The sequence below is a fragment of the Ranitomeya variabilis genome, chromosome 1, assembly GCF_051348905.1.
Source record: "Ranitomeya variabilis isolate aRanVar5 chromosome 1, aRanVar5.hap1, whole genome shotgun sequence".
Lineage (NCBI taxonomy): Eukaryota > Metazoa > Chordata > Amphibia > Anura > Dendrobatidae > Ranitomeya > Ranitomeya variabilis.
Window position 1 is genome coordinate 164,147,429 of NC_135232.1, and position 19,485 is coordinate 164,166,913.

Consider the following 19,485-nt stretch of genomic DNA (forward strand, 5'->3'; position numbering starts at 1 on the left):
TATTCTTCTTATATATATTGAATTAGGTCAGTGTAGTCCCTCATTAAGATTGGCATGCGCTACGCCAGTCTTAAGGCCCCGTCTCACATAGCGAGATCGCTAGCGAGATCGCTGCTGAGTCACAAGTTTTGTGATGCAACAGCGACCTCCATAGCGATCTCGCTATGTGTGACACGTACCAGCGATCAGGCCCCTGCTGCGAGATCGCTGGTCGTGTCGGAATGGCCTGGACCTTTTTTAGGTCATTGAGGCCCCGCTGACATTGCTGAATCGGTGTGTGTGACACCGATCCAGCGATGTCTTCACTGGTAACCAGGGTAAACATCGGGTTACTAAGCGCAGGGCCGCGCTTAGTAACCCGATGTTTACCCTGGTTACCAGCGTAAATGTAAAAAAAAACAAACAATACATACTCGCCTTCTGATGTCCGTCAGGTCCCTTGCCGTCTGCTTCCTGCTCTCACTGACTCCCGGCCGTACAGTGAGAAGTGAGAGCACAGCAGTGACGTCACCGCTGCGCTCTGCTCTCAGTGTACGGCGGCTCAGTCAGAGCAGGAAGCAGACGGCGAGGGACCTGGACACCGAAAGGCGAGTATGTAGTGTTTGTTTTTTTTGGTAACCAGGGTAAACATCGGGTTACTAAGCGCGGCCCTGCGCTTAGTAACCCGATGTTTACCCTGGTTACCCGGGTGCTGCAGGGGGACTTCGGCATCGTTGAAGACAGTTTCAACGATGCCGAAGTCGTTCCCCTGATCGTTGGTCGCTGGGGAGAGCTGTCTGTGTGACAGCTCCCCAGCGACCACACAGCGACTTACCAACGATCACGGCCAGGTCATATCGCTGGTCGTGATCGTTGGTAAATCGCTAAGTGAGACGGGGCCTTTAATGAATTGCTGCCTAAGTGTTTTTCAGACCATAGCCAGCCCTAATTGTGCCTGTCAGTTTAGCAGGAGGCCATGAGACCTACTTGTCTTCACTAGTGATGAGCGAATATACTCGTTACTCGAGATTTACCGAGCACGCTCGGGTGTCCTCCGAGTATTTTTTAGTGCTTGGAGATTTAGTTTTCTTTGCCGCAGCTGAATGGTTTACATCTGATAGCCAGCATAAGTACATGTGGGGGTTGCCTGGTTACTAGGGAATCTCACATGTAATCAAGCAGGTTAACAGATGTAAATCATTCAGCTGCGGCGAAGAAAACTAAATCTCCGAGCACTAAAAAATACTCGGAGGACACCCGAGCGTGCTAGAAATCTCGAGTAACGAGTAACCGCAGCAGTTTCCCATGAGTTTACAGCACAATGTAAACCTATGGGAAACAGAAAACGCTGTGCCCATGCTGCGGAAAAAAACACGTGGAAACGCAGCGGTTTACATTGCGCAGCATGTTAATTCTTTCTGCGGATTCCGCAGCGGTTTTACACCTGCTCCATAATAGAAAACCGCAGGTGTAAAACCGCAGTGGAATCCGCATAAAAACCGCAGTAAATTTGCGGTAAATCCGCAATAAATCTGCAGGAAAAACGCAGCGTTTTTGCCCTGCAGATTTATCAAAACCGCTGCGGAAAAATCCGCAGAGGACCATTCTGCGTGTGCACATAGCCTAAAGCTTGCACTGAGAGACCTGCTGAGTGTGTGTCTCCAAGTTCCATTGTGGGGGAAGAATTGTGGTCTGTTCTGCAAGATATTAAGTGATAAACACCGTCAACCAAAAACTGCTGGATCACGTCTGCTGTGAGAAGGCTATTTATGTTCAAGAGACTGTTACTATAAAACAGTGTAGTTCTGTACTACTGTAAAGAGGTGTAACTTCCAAACTGTGTCAGTATAGAGACGTGTTACTGCCAAGCATTGTGTTTATTTTAAAGAGGACCTGTCACCAAAAAATTTGGTGGAAACATGATGTAATAGTGGCTGCAGAACAAAATAAGTAGGGTTTGTTGGTTTTTTCTTTATTTCGTCTTTCTGTTGTAGAGACATTGGCAATCAAAATATTTGCCACCTAATGAGTTAACCTTTATTAAGTCTAAATGGGTGTTAACAGAGAGTTTTTACTGAGGGTGTGTACTTGTTCCCCTGAATAACTTTGCCCAACCATAAGCAGGCAGCAGCACACCTAAGAAAAAGAATACACGCCACAACAGCTTAGAGCAAACAAAAAGGAAATACTCCATAGTTAAGGTACCGTCACACTAAACGATATCGCTAGCGATCCGTGACGTTGCAGCGTCCTCGCTAGCGATGTCGTTTAGTTTGACACGCAGCAGCGATCAGGATCCTGCTGTGATGTCGCTGGTCGCTGAATAAAGTCCAGAACTTTATTTGGTCGTCCGATCGCCGTGTATCGTTGTGTTTGACACCAAAAGCAACGATACCAGCGATGTTTTACACTGGTAACCAGGGTAAACATCGGGTTACTAAGCGCAGGGCCGCGCTTAGTAACCCGATGTTTACCCTGGTTACCAGCGTAAAAGTAAAAAAAACAAACAGTACATGCTCACCTGCGCGTCTCCCAGCGTCTGCTTCCTGCTCTGACTGAGATCCGGCCCTAAAGTGAAAGTGAAAGCACAGCGGTGACGTCACCGCTGTGCTGTTAGGGCCGGAGCTCAGTCAGTGTCAGGAAGCAGACGCTGGGAGACGCGCAGGTGAGCATGTACTGTTTGTTTTTTTTACTTTTACGCTGGTAACCAGGGTAAACATTGGGTTACTAAGCACGGCCCTGCGCTTAGCAACCCGATGTTTACCCTGGTTACCCGGGGACCTCGGCATCGTTGGTCGCTGGAGAGCGGTCTGTGTGACAGCTCTCCAGCGATCAATCAGCGACGCTGCAGCGATCGGCATCGTTGTCGCTATCGCTGCAGCGTCGCTTAATGTGACGGTACCTTTAGTCAACTTGAAGGCAGCACTTCATATGAGTAGAAACAACAAACAAAAGGGACCCGGTAGACCCCAAGCTGCTATAAAAGCCTATTAGCATGCTGCAATCGTTGCATGGGGAGAAGGCAATGGGGTAACCTGTCAAATCACTAAGATCCTGCTGTTACTATTTACTGTGGCACCACCCTCACACAAGTATGTAGTGAGCTCAGCTTCTGTGCCCATTCCATGCACAGGTACCCAACATATGACACATATTCATGTCACATGTTGGCACTAAAATTAACTAAAAACTATAATTAAAACATTAAAATGCTAATTAAAGCACAACAAATATTGCTGTAAAATGGGGAGTGTGAAACCAGCCTATCAGATGCAATATTACTGCCTGACAATATTGAATATATATATATATATATATACTAGATGGTGGCCCGATTCTAAACGCATTGGGTATTCTAGAATATATATGTAGTTTATTTGTGAAGATTTTAGAATAATACAATGAATACACAGAATTCGGCTGGCTGGGCGCGACCAATTAGCGAAGCGTGGTTCAAATCCCGCACCAATTCACGGCTGGAGTGTGCCTGTCGCTGATTGTTCCCAGCTGGCCACGTACTATATAGCACAGCCACATAGTATATAGCACAGCAACGTAGTATATAGCAGCCCACATAGCATATAACACAGCCACGTAGTATATAACACAGCTCACGTAGTATATAACAGCCCACATAGCATATAACACAGCCCATGCAGTATATAACACAGCTTACGTAGTGTATAACACAGCCATGTAGTGTATAACACAGCCCACGTAGAATATTGCACAGCCACGTAGTATCTAGCACAGCCCACATAGTATATTGCACAGCCCAAGTAGTATATTGCACAGCCCACATAGTATATTGCACAGCCCACGTAGTATATTGCACAGCCACGTAGTATATTGCACAGCCACGTAGTATATTGTACAGCCCACGTAGTATATTGCACAGCCCACGTAGTATATAGCACAACCTCGTAGTATATTGCACAGCTCACGCAGTATATTACACAGCCACATAGTATATTACAGAGCCCACGTAGTATATAACAGCCCACACAGTGTATAACAGCCCACGTAGTGTATAACACAGCCCACGTGTATAACACAGCCATGTAGTATATAGCACAGCCCATGTAGTATATTGCACAGCCACGTAGTATATTGCACAGCCACGTAGTATATTGCACAGCCCACATAGCATATAGCACAGCCACATAGTATATAGCACAGCCACGTAGTATATTGCACAGCCACGTAGTATATAGCACAGCCACATAGTATATAGCACAGCCACGTAGTATATTACACAGCCATGTAGTATATTACACAGCCCACGTAGTATATTACACAGCCCACGTAGTATATAGCACAGCGACATAGTATATAACACAGCCCATGCAGTATATAACACAGCCATGTAGTCCCACATAGTATATAGCACAACCAAGTAGTATATAGCACAGCCATGTAGTATATTGCACAGTCCACGTAGTATATTGCACAGTCCACGTAGTATATTGCACAGTCCACATAGTATATAGCACAGCCCACGTAGTATATAACACAGCCACAGAGTATATTACACAGCCCACGTAGTATATAGCACAGCCACGTAGTATATTGCACAGCCCACATAGTATATTACACAGCCCATGTAGTATATAGCACAGTGACGTAGTATATAACACAGCCCATGCAGTATATAACACAGCCACATATGTTGTGAATTCTGCTCTCGGGCTCCCTCCGGTGGTTGTTGGTGGTAGTGCAGTTGTCTTGGGGTTGTAATCCGGGCAGGTGTTTCTGCTGATTGCAGCTCTATTAGGTATTTAGGTGTGCAGGATCCATGAGTCTGTGCCAGTTGTCCATTGTACTTGGAGGGATTGCATCTCTCTCTGGCTCCTCATGCCCTGCTGCAAATTCAGCTAAGATAAGTGTCTGGTTTTTTGTCTTTGTGCACACATGCAGTGTGCTTTGCAATTCAGTGCAATTTATTGTGTTTTTGTCCAGCTTAGACTTTGTTTGGATTTTTCAGTCATGCTGGATTCTCAGGAGATGCAGATATACTTTCTATGTCTTTAGTTAGATGTGGAATATTTGTATTATCTGCTGTGGATGTTTTTAGGATTTTAATACTGACCGCTTAGAATTCTGTCCTATCCTTTTCTATTTAGCTAGAAGTGCCTCTTTTGCTAAATCCTGTTTTTCTGCCTGCGTGTGTCTTTCCTCATATACTCACAGTCAATATTTGTGGGGGGCTGCCTATCCTTTGGGGTTCTGCTCTGAGGCAAGATAGAATTCCCATTTCCATCTACAGGGGTATTTAGTCCTCCGGCTGTGTCGAGATGTCTAGGACGTGTTAGGTACATCCCACGGCTACTTCTAGTTGCGGTGTTAGATTAGGGTTTGCGGTCAGTACAGGTACCACCTACTCCTGAGAAAGTCTCTCATGTGGCTCCAAGGTCACCAGATCATAACACACATAGTCCCACATAGTATATAGCACAGCCAAGTAGTATATAGCACAGCCATGTAGTATATTGCACAGTCCACGTAGTATATTGCACAGTCCACATAGTATATAGCACAGCCCACGTAGTATATAACACAGCCACGTAGTATATTACACAGCCCACGTAGTATATAGCACAGCCATGTAGTATATTGCACAGCCGACGCAGTATATAACACAGCCCATGCAGTATAGAACACAGCCCACATAGTATATAACACAGCCATGTAGTATATTACACAGCCCACGTAGTATATAGCACAGCCACGTAGTATATTGCACAGCCGACTCAGTATATAACACAGCCCATGCAGTATAGAGCACAAGCCACGCAGTATATTACAGCCACATAATATATTACACAGCCCACGTAGTATATTGCACAGCCGACATTGTATATAGCACAGTGACGTAGTATATTACACAGCCCACATAGTATATTACACAGCCCATGTAGTATATAGCACAGCGATGTAGTATATAACACAGCCCATGCAGTATATAACACAGCCACATAGTCCCACAAGGTATATAGCACAACCAAGTAGTATATAGCACAGCCACGTAGTATATTGCACAGTCCACGTAGTATATTGCACAGTCCACAGCACTGCTCTGGTCCCAAGCAGCAATAACACATGATGATGTAGCGGTCTCGCATTCTGGGGACCGGAGTGGCGGGCGAGGAGCGGGAAAGGCCTGGGCTGGATCCGGGGGCCGTCGGAGGGTGAGTATATAATGATTTTTTTTAACATTATATGTTTTTACTATTGATGCTGCATAGGCAGCATCAATAGTAAAAAGTTGGTCACACAGAGGGTTAATGGCAGCGTTAATGGACTGCCGTACACCGTGTTATGCCGCGGTGTAAGGCAGTCCGGGTAATGCTATGTGGGCGCTGACTGGGGGGGAGTAGGGAGGGGGCACTGACTGCAGGGGAGGAGGGAGGGGCCAATTTGCGGCCGGACTGTGCCCGTTGTGGCCGCGACCAATCAGCGACGCAGGATTTCTGTGACAGACAGACGGAAGTAACCCTTAGACAATTATATAGTAGATAAACTTCCTTCTCACCCCCAATGGGAGTGGTGTTTGTTGTCCTTTCTCATTCTTGGGTCCTCTACCAGAGGCCTGGGAGTTTGGGAGTTCTTCGCAGGATCTTAGCTGTTCCCAGCATTGAGCTTTTCTAGACAGAGAGCTCAGATGTTCTGTTGCAGCCATTCTTCCAACTTAGAGGTCACTGCTCCAAGTGCACCTATCACCACTGGAATCACTGTTGCCTTCACCTTCCACATCTTCTCCAGTTCTCCTTTGAGGCCCTGGTATTTCTCCAGCTTCTCATATTCCTTCTTTCTGATGTTGCTGTCACTTGGCACTGCCACATCTATTATCATTGCTGTCTTCTGATCCTTGTCCACTATCACAATGTCTAGTTGGCTAGCCAACACCTGCTTATCCATCTGGATCTTGAAGTCCCACAGGATTTTAGCCCTTTCATTCTCCACCACTTTTTCTGGGGTCTCCCACTTGGACTTAGGGGGACTTAGCCCATATGCTGTGCAGATGTTCCTGTATACAATCCCCGCTACTTGGTTGTGGGCGTTCGGTATACGCTGTTCCTGCTTGCATCCTGCCACTATGTGTTGGACGGTTTCTGAGGTTTCTTTGCATAGTCTGCACCTTGGGTCTTGTCTTGTATGGTAGATTCCTGCTTCTATGGAACTGGTACTTAGTGCTTGTTCTTGTGCCGCTATGATTAGTGCCTCTGGGCTGTCTTGGAGTCCTGCTTTCTCCAGCCATTGGTAAGATTTCTCCATGTCAGCCACCTATATTATCTGTCGAAGGTACATCCCATGCAGCGGCTTGTCTTGCCATGACCCTTCACGTTCCTGTTCTTCCTTCCAGATCTGTTGCTGCCTTAGGCTTTCTCTCATCATCTCATCTTTTGGTGCCATTTTCCTGATGTATTCCTGGATACTCCTTGTCTCATCCGTGATGGTGGCTTGGATGCCTATCAAGCCTCGACCACCCTCCTTTCCGTTGGTATACAATCTTTGTGTGTTAGACTTAGGGTGGAGACCTCCATGCATTGTGCGTAGCTTTCGTGTCTTCACATCATCAGCTTCCATCTCTTCTTTTGGCCAGCATGCTATGCCAGCAGGGAATCAGATAACTGGCAGGGCATATGTATTGATGGTGCGGATTTTATTCTTCCCCTGATGAAATGCTACTATATATATATATATATATATAGCTCTGGCAAAAACGAAAAAACTATGAGACCACTGCAAAATTTTCAGTTTGTCTGATTTTTCTCTTTATAGGTATATTTTAAAACGTAAGCTTTTTTTCTATAAACTTCTGACAACATGTCTCCGAATTTCCAAGCAATGAATTTTGCATTTTTTTTCTGAAAAGGAGAAATGGTCAAAATTTTAAAAACCCCCACTGCTTTCAGACCTCAAATAATGCAAAGGAAACAAATGCATAATCATTTAGAAACAACAATACTAATGTTTTAACTCAGGAAGAGTTCAGAAATCAATATTTTGTGGAATAACCATGATTTATAATCACAGCGTTCATGCGTCTTGGCATGCTTTCCACCAGTCTTTCACACTGCTTCTGCAAAAATGTAAGCAGTTCTTCTTTGTTTGATGGCTTCTGACTATTCATCATCCTCTTGATTACATTCCAGAGGTTTTCAATGGGGTTCAGATCTGGAGATTGGGCTGCCCATGACAGGGTTTGGATGTGGTGGTCTCTTAATTTTTGCTAGAGCTAGCTACATACATACATATCCAAGTGCTTCTCACTAAATTAGAATATCATCAAAAGGTTAATTTATTTCAGTTCTTCAATGCAAAAAATGAAACTCATACATTATATAGACTCATTACAAACAGAGTGATCTATTTCAAGTGTTTATTTGTGTTAATGTTGATGATTATGGCTTACAGACAATGAAAACCCAAAAGTCATTATCTCAGTAAATTAGAATGCTTTATAACACCAGCTTGAAAAATGATTTTAAAATACGAATTGTTGGCCTACTGAAATGTATGTTCAGTAAATGCACTAAATACTTGGTATGGGCTCCTTTTGCATCAAGGCTTCGTGGCATGGAGGCGATCAGCCTGTGGCACTGCTGAGGTGTTATGGAAGCTCAGGTTGCTTTGATAGCAGCCTTCAGCTCGTCTGCATTATTGGGTCTGGTGTCTTTCATCGTCCTCTTGACAATACCCCATAGATTCTCTATGGTGTTAAGGTCAGGCGAGTTTGCTGGCCAATCAAGCACAGTGATACTGTTGTTTTTAAACCAGGTATTGGTACTTTTGGCAGTGCGGACAGGTGCCAAGTCCTGCTGGAGAATGACATTTCCATTTCCAAAAAGCTTGTCAGCAGAGGGAAGCATGAAGTGCTCTAAAATTTCCTGGTAGACCGCTGCGCTGACATTGATGTTGATAAAACACAGTGGACCTACACCAGCACATGACAGGGCTCCCCAAACCATCACTGATTGTGGAAACTTCAGACTAAACCCCAAGCAGCTTAGATTATGTGCCTCTCCACTCTTCCTCCAGACTCTGGGACCTTGATTTCCAAATGAAATGCAAAATTTACTTTCATCTGAAAACAACACCTTGGACCAGTGAGCAACAGTCCAGTTCTTTTTCTCCTTGGCCCAAGTAAGACGCTTCTGGCATTGTGAATCTCCCCCCCCCCCCTCAATTTCTTTTTAAATCAGATACATTTTTATTTAACCAAATTCAAGGTACAAAGCAATAAAAAATCACAATAGAAACAACATTAACAATGGTCATTAGTTTCAGAAATTCCCTCCCTTCCCCTCCCCCCCATTACATTCAAGAGCAGCAAATGATGCATGGCATAACCTACATCTCCCCCCAAATTTTTAAATGGCCTTTTCTTAACAATCCTTTCAAGGCTTCGGTTATCCCCGTTGCTTGTGGACCTTTTTCTACCACACTTTTTACTTCCACTCAAGTTTCCATTAATATGCTTGGATACAGCACTCTGTGAACAGCCAGCTTCTTTATAAATTATGTTTTGTGGCTTACCCTCCTTGTGGAATGTGTCAATGACTGGACATCTGTCAAGTCAACAGTCTTCCCCATGATTGTGGAGCCTACTGAAACAGACTAAGGGATCTTTTAAACGCTTAGGAAGCCTTTGCATGTGTTTTTTGTTAATTATTCTAATTTACTGAGATAACGACTTTTGGGTTTTCATTGGTTGTAAGCCATAATCATCAACAGTAACAGAAATAAACACTTGAAATTGATCACACTGTGTGTAATGACTCTATATAATATATGAGTCTCACTTTTTCTATTGAAGAACTGAAATAAATTAACTTTTTGATGATATTTTAATTTAGTGAGAAGCACTCGTATATACACCCTCAATTAAATTAAAGCAGAAAATGTATTTGGCATTGAAACAAAGTTGTCCTTGCACTTTTAACAAACCTGCACTTGTAGCATAATTATGCAACAGGGGCAGCTGAAATTGTAGCTTGCTTGTACTGTCTAGACATGTTTGCTATTAGGCAGGGATGGGGGATCAGCTGCCATGGTGACTAAGAAAATAAGACCTTGCAGTAACAAATCAGACATTAAATCATTGACTCATTTCATTTGATGCACTATTTCCATAAGGTTTATAAACTAAATGAAGATTTTGAATTGCATTTTATATGTGATGCGATATCCATGTCAAAATGCAGTCTTTACATTAACAACTGGTATTAATACAGTAAACAATGTGAAGAAGGTATCATAAGGGGTATTGCATGGATATGGACTTGCTGCTCAAGTTTCCCCTAGAAGAGTCAAGTTTGCTGTGACGTTTGTTATGTGGTGTAATGTGAAATGTCATGTAAAATGTAATGTGTATATGATATGTAATGTAAACTGTTTTGTGTATTGTGATGTGTGTTAGATATGTATAGTTTGACTATGGTAACAGTTAGAATTAACAGTTAGGCTAGGGTCACATTGCGTTAGGGCAATCCGTTTAGCGCTAAGCGCTTGCGGATTGCGCTAACGCAATGTCTTTTTCGGGGTCGCGTTAAACATCCCCGCTGGCGCAGATCCCCGATCTGCGAGAGCGGGGAATGGACCTCGGGCGCTACAAAAGACCGGCACATCGCTAGCGCGTGCCGAAAATGACACGCGCTAGCAATGTGCTTTAACATTGCGGACAATGGGAGCACTAACGGACGCGGTGCACGGCGTTAATAGACTTATTGTTTGGGACTAGTCTACAATATGAGGGACTAGTGTAAGAAAAAGTGACTCTTTCTTGCTAGGAAGACAGATGGGGCCTGGAGTGCATAGTGAGTGTACTATAAGGTTCAAGATGGAGAGTGCCACATTCAAGGGTGACCCTTAATGAGAGGCGACTGAAGAGAGGGGATAGCGAGATCCTGAGCATAAATGACACAGAGACAGAGTAGCCTTCTGGAGATGATTCCTAGGAGAGGACGCCTAGCCACGACACCCCGAGCTTACAACATTGGAAGTTAATCGGCCTAAGCAGGACTGAGTATGTGGGACTAGTGAAGGGTGCCAAGCTGAATTTCCAGGGCGCCAGTAGTGGAAAGAAGATGCAGTACCACAGAAGCGGGTTGTGGTGAAGTAGTGAGAAACAGTGGACAAAGAAAATCCCCGGAGTATACTACTAAGGAAGGAAACTGTGTGGGAAATACTTCAAGTTCTAAAGGAAATGTTCAAGAGACTTTGTACTCGCTATTGCTTGTACATAACACTTTTCCAACTTTCCGTTCAGTAAAAAGTTTATTATTGAATGGTGGTCTCCCTCACTGAACTGTGAAACATCTGATCCTGGCAAACCCACACAACGGTTATATGTGACCTGTACTGGCATAAAGCTCTCACAGGGCTTATACACTGCTCAAAAAAATAAAGGGAACACTAAAATACCACATCCTAGATATCACTGAATGAAATGTTCCACTTGCAAATCTTTATTTATTACATAGTGGAATGCGTTGAGAACAATAAAACATAAATATGATCAATGTAAATAAAAAATTAATATCCCATGGAGGTCAGGATTTGTAATGATACTCAAAATCAAAGTGGAAAATCAAATTACAGGCTGATCCAACTTCAGTGAAAATACCTTAAGACAAGGAAATGATGCTCAGTAGTGTGTGTGATTTCCACATGCCTGTATGACCTCCCTACAACACCTGGGCGTCTGATATTCTCTTGACGGATCTCCTCCCAGACCTGGATTACAGCATCAATCAACTCCTGGACAGTCTGTGGTGCAACGTCGTTGGTGGATGGAATGAAACATGATGTCCCAGATGTACTCAATTTAATTCAGGTCAGGGTAATGGGCAGGCCAGTCCATAGCATCAATGCCTTCATCATGCAGGAACTGCTGACACACTTCAGCACATAAGGCCTAGCATTGTTATGCATCAGATGGAGCGTAGCTATGTAAAATCTGTCAATCGTGGTGTTCTCTGGCAAATGCCAATTGCCCTGCACGGTGTTGGGCTGTAAGTAAAATACCCACTTGTGGACGTCGGGCCCTCGTACCACCCTCATGGAGTCTGTTTCTGACAGTTTGAGCAGACACATGGATGTTAGTGGCCTGTTGGAAATAATTTTACAGGGCTCTGGCACTGCTCCTCCTGATCCTCCTTACACAAAGCAGGAGATAGCTGTCCTGCAGCTGGGTTGTTGTTCTCCTACAGCCCCCTCCATGTCTCCTGATGTACTAGCATGTCTCCTGGTATCTGCTTCATACTCTGGACACTCTGTTAACAGACACAGCTACCCTTCTTGCTACAGCTCAAATTGATGTGCCATCCTTGATGAGCTGCACTACCGGAGCAACTTCTGTGAGCTGTAGACATCACCTCATGCTACTTTACAGTACCTCTAGGGGTAAGAGCAATGAAAGAATGTAAAAGTGACCAAAACAACAGCCAAAAAAGATGAGAACAGAGAAATGGTTTGTGGTCATCACCTGCAGAAACACTATGTCATGATAATATGAATATACCATGTTTGGAGTATATACCTAACAGTTCCATAGCTTTTCAGACACACACTGAGGGCCTTTCCGACCCCCCTCTCACTCTGCCTAGAAAAACTCCTCACTCTCTTAGCCTGCAGGCAACTCCCTCCCCCCTGCTATATAGTGTAATGTGAGCCCAGTGTGCTAGCAACCCTCACTAGAATCACTGAAGAATGTTTATGGCTTTGATCTGCGAAAGCCAGACTCTGTGTAAAACCCCTCATCCCCCTCCCACCTGATACTGGTTTAAACTGGTGCAGCAAGCATGGGATTCTTTTGTTCTTGTAAAGCTAGGTATACCGGCACCGATCAGGGCTAAAGATATAAGGAATATATATTCCGGATGTCCATCGAGAGATCTATAGCTCACGAAAATAGCTAGGAGCTAAACCCAACAAGTACAAGTAGCGGGTTTCTCCGTAAGCGGGTCATGTAACTATGCCATATTTACACTTAAAAGACATGGTGCAAATCCTGATCATTGTGTCGTTCGTATGCAAGGTTCATACAGCAAGCTATGTATAATAATGGTTTGTCACAGCTCTAAGAAAGGGGAGGATTCAGCCAGTGAGGTCACAACAGGGGGAGTGCCTTATTTTTGGGCTGGGAGATAACTGAGTTGGACATGAGTCTTCCAGTGTCTTTTGTCTAGGGTCTAGCTGCTAGACAGATGTGTTATATGCATCTAGATGTGTCACCTGAGCACATGGTCAGCCAGGAGGTGAAATGATCTGAACAAAATGTAAGTGTTTTTTCAACTTTAAACCGAATTTATTTGTAATTGTAATCCCATTTGCACAACAGCAGGAGAAATTGATTCACAATTGGTGTTGCTTCATAACTGGACAGGTTGATTTCACAAAAGTGTGATTGACTTACATTGTGTTACAGCGTATTACATTGTGTCACATTGAGTTACTTTGAGTTAAATTGTGGTGTTTAAGAGTTTCCTTTATCTTTTTGAGCGAGCAGTGTATATTATGAAATAGAGATGAAGACCCGATTCAATGTGAATTGTATTAGTGTCATATTTTAGGAAATTCAATTGTCCTGGTGATTTTGAAAAATTTGAAATTTGATTCATGAAAATCGCCAGCAAATACCTGCTACCATTTTACATAAAACAGCTTCAACCAGAAAAGTCTCAAAAGACTTCATGTGCAGCTATCCGCATCAGGAGGGACTATCATAGCCTATAAAAAAAAGCTAAGGCATGGAATGCAGCAGCCATTTTAAGGTGATTCAAGTTATTGAGATGACAACAGCCCAGCAATTGAGATGAAAGCCCTAAAACATTTGGCAAATACTTCATAAGGTGTGAAGATGACTGTAGTAGTCTGTGAATAATACAGACATGATAGAGAGGGAGAGAGAGATGGAGAAGGAGAGAGAAAAATATATATAGTGCATTTTCCTTTGACACATACAGTGCGGGAAATAAGTATTTGATCCCTTGCTGATATTGTAAGTTTGCCCACTGACAAAAGACAAAAAAAATGACTGGCACATCCAGACTAGTGTGAATAGGTGCATACCACGAGGAGCTACCTCCATATACAATATACAAAAAAAGGTTGCACTCTATGATACTAAAGCATGTCATATTTTTTCCTAATTCTCCAAAGCCATATTGCTATTCAAATCTCACATATTCCAAATTGACATGCTTTAGCATCATAGAGTGCAACCTTTTTTTGTATATTGTATATGGAGGTAGCTCCTCCTGGTATGCACCTATTCACACTAGTCAGGATGTGCCAGTCAGTTTTTTTGTCTTTTGTATGTTAGCTTACTGACCAAGCACTCCGCCCTTCACCAGGTGGTGATTTTCATTGCAGCAGGTCCCCACTTACCCAGGGAAATGCCAGGCATTGCTGACAGAGGTGTCCACATTCACCCAGGAATTCAGTCATCAACCTTAGGCTGCTTTCACACATCAGGTTTTTTCATTCCAGCTGATTACGGCTCTTTTGTGAAAAACCGGAACCGGCGAAAATAAAAACCGGAACCGGTTTTTCCCCATTGACTTGTATTAGCGCCGGATTGCGCCACATGGCCCAGCTTTCCTTCCATTTTTTTCCGGATCCGGCAAAAATTTCGATTCCGGCATCTGGAAAAAACGTCTACAGTAACGTTTTTTGTCTGCGGCAAAAAAGCCAGAAGGGCCGGATCCGGCTCTTACGGCTTTTCGATACAATGCATGTCGATGGACGCCGGAATGCGCCGGATCCGGAAAAAAGCGGAGCCAGCGGCCTGATCCGTTTTTTTTAATCTGAGCATGCTCAGAACCTATTGGCCTGCCCCCAGGACACATATATAAAAAAATGCCATTGAGGCCCTCACTCATTTCCAGCCATACTCCAAGAGAGCCAACACCCTGCCACACCCTGCCTTCCAGCAAGAGCCTGCCTGCCATCTAGAGCCTGCCTGCCTGCCAGCAAGAGCCTAGCCTGCCTTCCAGCAAGAGCCTGCCTGCAAGGGCCTGCCTGCCTTCAAGCAAGAGCCTGCCTGCCAGCTAGAGCCTGCCTACCTGCCAGCCTACCTGCCAGCAAGAGCCTAGCCTGCCTTCCAGCAAGAGCCTGCCTGCCAGCTAGAGCCTGCCTGCTTGCCAGCAAGAGCCTAGCCTGCCTTCTAGCAAGAGCCTGCCTGCAAGAGCCTGCCTGCCTTCCAGCAAGAACCTGCCTGCCTGCCAGCTAGAGCCTGCCTGCCTGTCAGGAAGAGCCTAGCCTGCCTTCCTGCAAGAGCCTGCCTGCCTGCCAGCTAGGGCCTGCTGCCTGCCTGCAAGAGCCTGCCTGCAAGAGCCTGCCTATCTGCCAGCTAGAGCCTGCCTGCCAGCAAGAGCCTAGCCTGCCTTCCAGCAAGAGCCTGCCTACCTGCCTGTCAGCTAGAGCCTGCCTGCCTGCCAGCAAGAGCCTAGCCTGCCTTCCAGCAAGAGCCTGCCTGCCTACCTGCCAGCTAGAGCCTGCCTACAAGAGCCTGCCTGCCATCAGCCATGTCTTCTTCTGGGAGCCCTCCCTCTCGTCGGCAGTGCACTGAGGTAAATATATATGATTTTTATATAATTTTTCTCTCTCTCTCTCACGCTCTCGATCTCGCTCTCTCGCTCTCTCTCGCGCGCTCTCGCTCTCTCTCGCGCGCTCTCGCTCTTGCTCTCTCTGTCTAGCTCTCTCTCTGTCTATATATATTAATGTATTTCACCATCTTTCATTTTTGTAGGAAGCTGCTGCTGTAGCAGAAGAGGTACTTAGAGAAGAAGACCAAAGGGGTGGAGAAAGACCTGGAGCGGGATCACAATTGGTATGTTTCTTTCATGCATCGCGTAACCACACACCACACACTACACCCAACACATAAAAACAAAAGATCCTTACAGAAAGAACAATGCACACAACACATAGAAACAGATCATTGGACACATCACACAACATAAACAGAATGATCATTATAGATATCAAAGTGTAGACAACACATAAAAAGGCTAACTACAAGCACATAATTTTAATGTTATTTTTCTTCTAGAGTTCGGACTCTGGTGCTCGATCCAGAGGTCCTCCGAGTGGCTCCCAGGGTCGTCGGCGTGAAAGTCGTGCGGCCGTCATCGTGTAAGCAGCATTTTTTTTTGTTTTTGGAATTGTCTTTATGTTGTTTTGAATCTAATTTTATTTTTTTTGTCCTTTTTTAAAACAGGCTTCACAGCATGCTCCTGATTTGGACAGTGAGGAGGTCGGCCTCAATATTGACCTCTTCATCGATTTGATCCGAGACAGGGAGCCGCTGTGGAACATGGGTGACTGCCGCCATGCTGATATCACAGTGACCCGTTGACTCTGGGAGCAAGTATGCCAACAGCTAGTAGAGAACTGGGAGGACTTCGATGTTCGGGCACAGAATTAAGAACGTAAGTATACACAGTTCAGTTATGTTGAAGCATTCTAAGTATTGTATCTTAAGCAATTTGTGTTTCTCCTTTTTTTTACAGGTGAGAGGATTGTGAAGCAGTGGCGGTCTATGAGGGATCGCTTTAAGAAGGAGATCAGCAAAGAGATGCGGGCCCTGAGTGGTTCTGGAGGACGCAGGAGCAGATACAAATATGCCCAAGCCCTGTCGTTCCTCAGGACAACGATGGTGACCCGAAGGTAAATATTACCCACCACATTTCATAACCAATGTTTTACACATCTAACCCTCTTTTGCTGTTTCAGCCAGGGCCATGCAATATCAGTATATTAATTATATTTTTTTTCTCTTTGTTCCACATCACTGTCGGGAGCACTTGGGAGCCTGCAGCTGAGTTGAACCCTTCTGGAGTCCGCCACCGAGTACACTTCGACAGTCTCGGCCCCTCTGCACCTTCACAGCCTTCCCACCCATCTGATCCCGCGGTCCCATCCACCAGCGCTGGAGCATCCTGGCCGGTTCCATTGCATGAATCTGCTGGTGAGGATATAGCTTTTCCTGTACCCCATTCCTCTGCTGCTGCTACCTCTAGTACACCTGTCGCTTCGGGGCGCCAGCGGCAGAGGGGTCAGGTACAGAGCTATGCGCCCGAGTTCTTGCACCTGAACGCATCCTTCCAGAACTGTCTCAAAGTTTTGTCCGAGCAAATGGCTGCAGGTTTCAATTTAATAAATAAAAGCATACTCAAGTTGCATACACTTCTGCTAACGATGCGTTCAGAGGCAAGTCAGTCACCGAACCACACTTATTTCCTGTGGGTACTCAAGCAAATGGAGAAGCTATCTACTGATCAGCAGATGCAAGTAATGGAAGTCTACTCTAGCGCTCATTGCCTCCAAAGCCACCACACTTGCCACCCCTCCTGCACCTGCCCCCCCTTTCAGCCACTGTCACCCACACCACAGCCACTACCATCCTCCTGACCCGTACCAGCAACCTGCCCGTGCCCCGTGCCAGCAACCTCACCATTACTCACATCATGCCTGTGCCCCGTCCCACCATCCAGACAACTACCAGCATCCCGCCCGAGCCCCTTCCCACCATCCAGACCAGTATGAACATCCCTCCCGATACCAGTTCCCAACAACATCTTCTGCGCCTCCTCTCCCTGCCCACTACCACCAGCCTCCTTCACCCATCCTGTCTCAACCCTCTTCTCCACCCATCACCGCTTCTGCCTCCCAATCCTCCCAAACCATCAGCTACACCCCTCCATCATACCAAATTCCTAACCCAACTCCCAGTTTCCTGTCCACCCATTCACTTGCTTTCTCCACCCCTTCACCACTACCTATTGATCCTTCCTCACCACCAACACCACATTCCTCTCTCCACACTCCCACTGTCGAAGTGTCTCTATCTGACAGCCCCTCCAGCACTATCTCCACCCCAACTTATTCAAACCTCTAAGTTTTTGGCGCAGCCAAATAAAGTTTATTTTTGTGTTGCCAAAGAGAAGTTTATTTTTGTTTTGTTAAAACAAATTGTATAGTTAACACTTGGGTTAAACAAGGTTTATTGGTTAGAGGTAAAATACTTTGGGTAGAACCCAAACAGGTACACAACTTGGGTAAAAGGAGGTAATATATTTTGGGTATAACCCAAACAGGTACACAACTTGGGTAATTAAAGGTTTAATACTTTGGTGTGAACACAAACAGGTACACAACTTGGGTACCATATGGTAAAATACGGTTACAAGGTCAAAGACAAATTGTTCAAACTCTCTCATCCTGCCAGTCTATTCTTCCTTCCGGTGAAATAAAGTATTCTGCGAATTGGTCCCTAATTCGGGAAACTGCCAGAGAACTTCTATACGTAGTGTTGTTATAATCAGCCAAGGTGGTTTCTTCAGAGTGGTCCTCAATGGAAATCTGTTCTTTGGATATCACATAATTGTGCAGGACAACACACTTTCACCACCTCGTCAACAGTGTCTATCTTCAAGTTTATAGATGTCAGTAGAACTCTCCATTTGGCGGTCAAAATCCCAAAAGCGCACTTTACCATTCTCCATGCTTGTGTGAGGCGGTAGTTAAAAATTCTTTTAGTTTCAGTTAATCCACGGCTGGAGTAGGGTTTCAAAAGATGTTCTGACAGCTGGAAGGCTACATCCCCAACACAAAAAAAGGCATTGGTGGCCCAGAGGTTTGAGGCAGTGGTCTTGGGGGGGGGAATTGAAAGGTGTTTCCATACAAATGATGCCCCATTGCAGACAGTTTGAAAACTTGGGAATCATTTGAGCGGCCATATGCCCCAATATCCACCGCTACAAATTTGTAATCTGCATCGGCGATGGCCATCAGCACAATGGAAAAGTACTTTTTATAGTTAAAATATTCTGATCCAGAGCCAGCCAGTTTCACGATACGGATATGTTTCCCATCCACCGCGCCCAAGCAATTGGGAAACTGACACACTTGGTGGAATTTCTCAGCTACTTCCAACCAACTCTCCATTGTGGGATGTGGTATAAAATCATCATGCAGAGTCCCACAGTGCACGGCAAGTGTGCTTTACAATTTTGGAGATGGTGGAAATTCCCAGTCTGAACTGGAAATGTAGTGATGAAAGGGAATCTCACATGGGAAAAAGGAATCTGTGAACAAAAGCAAGGCAGAAATTACTACAAAATCAAATTACAATCAATGAAAATGTGCTACAGGAGTACATACAATAAAAATGGCTTATCGAAGAGTGACCATCAGACGCTCAGCTGGTGAAATAGAGAATCGGCAATATGTATCACTCCTTCGGATGAGATATTCAATTCGGTCCACCAATAGATCAAAGTTCTCTGCTTTCATCCGCACATATGAGAAAAATTTCTCTGGGTTTCCTCTTAGCTCCATGTACAGTGTAGAAAACACCCCACGTGTCACTCTCTGTGCGGGGTGATGTGATGGGGTGGATCCTCAAACGGCGTCGGCGCAGACGCATGATGCGTTGTCTCTCTCGCTCCTTCTCCAGAACAATTGCTTTCAAGCGATTCACCTCCACAATGAAAT